The sequence below is a fragment of the Solea senegalensis genome, linkage group LG8, assembly GCF_019176455.1.
Source record: "Solea senegalensis isolate Sse05_10M linkage group LG8, IFAPA_SoseM_1, whole genome shotgun sequence".
Taxonomy (NCBI): Eukaryota; Metazoa; Chordata; class Actinopteri; order Pleuronectiformes; family Soleidae; genus Solea; species Solea senegalensis.
The window spans coordinates 7,242,169-7,243,617 of NC_058028.1; positions in this window are offsets into that span (position 1 = coordinate 7,242,169).

Sequence of the window (1,449 nt, forward strand, 5' to 3'; positions counted from 1 at the left end):
AAAATTTTGACATCTTACTAAACTAAAATGACATTTTTAACACATTTTGGACAGCATACTAAACTATTACTACTTGGTCAAAATTTCTCAACACACTAAAGTATGCCAAAGTATGACTTTTTTGTCAACATTTTGACGACATGCCAAAGTATGACTGTTTGGTCAAAATTTTTACGACATACAAAAGTATGACTATTTGGTCAAAATTTGTACGACATACCAAAGTATGACTATTTGGTCAAAATTTGGACCACATACTAATCTATGACTTTTTTGTCAAAATTTGGACCACACACTAACCTATGACTTTTTTGTTCAAATTTTGACGACATACTAACCTATGACTGTTTTGTAAAAATTTGGACCACATACTTAAGTATGACTTTTTTGTCAAAATTTGGACCTAAAGTATGACTCTAAAGTATGAGTCAAAATTTGGACCACATACTTGTATGACTTTTTGTCAAATTTGGACCACATACTTGGACAACATACTAAAGTATGACTTTTTGGTGTAATTTTGGTCGACTTACTATAACATGACTTTTCTGAAAGATTTTGGACGACATACTAAAGTATGACTTTTTTGTCAAAATTTGGACCACATACTAAAGTATGACTTTTTTTATCAAAATTTGGACCACATACTAAAGTATGACTTTTATAAATTTGGACCACATACTAACCAATGACTTTTTTGTGATGTATGACTTTTTTGTCAAAATTTGGACCACATGCTAAAGTATGACTTTTTTGTCAAAATTTGGACCACATACTGAAGTATGACTTTTTTGTCCAAATTTTGACGACATGCTAAAGTAAGACTTTTTTGTCAAAATTTGGACCACATACTAACCTATGACTTTTTTATCAAAATTTGGACCACATACTAACCTATGACTTTTTTGTCCAAATTGACTTTTTGTCAAATTTGACCACATACTAACCTATGACTTTTTTGTCCAAATTTTAAAGACATGCTTGAGTATGACTTTTGTCAAAAATTCCACCCACATACTAACCTATGACTTTTTTATCAAAATTTGGACCACATACTAACCTATGACTTTTTTGTCCAAATTTTGACGACATGCTAAAGTATGACTTTTTTGTCAAAATCTGGACCACATACTAACCTATGACTTTTTTGTCAAAATTTGGACCACATACTAAAGTATGACTTTTTTGTCCAAATTTTGACGACATGCTAAAGTATGACATTTTTGTCAGAATTTGGACCACATACTAACCTATGACTTTTTTGTCCAAATTTAGACGACATGCTAAAGTATGACTTTTTTGTCAAAATTTGGACCACATGCTGAAGTATGACTTTTTTGTCCAAATTTTGACGACATGCTAAAGTAAGACTTTTTTGTCCTAATTTGGACCATATACTAACCTATGACTTTTTTATCAAAATTTGGACCACATACTAACCTATGACTT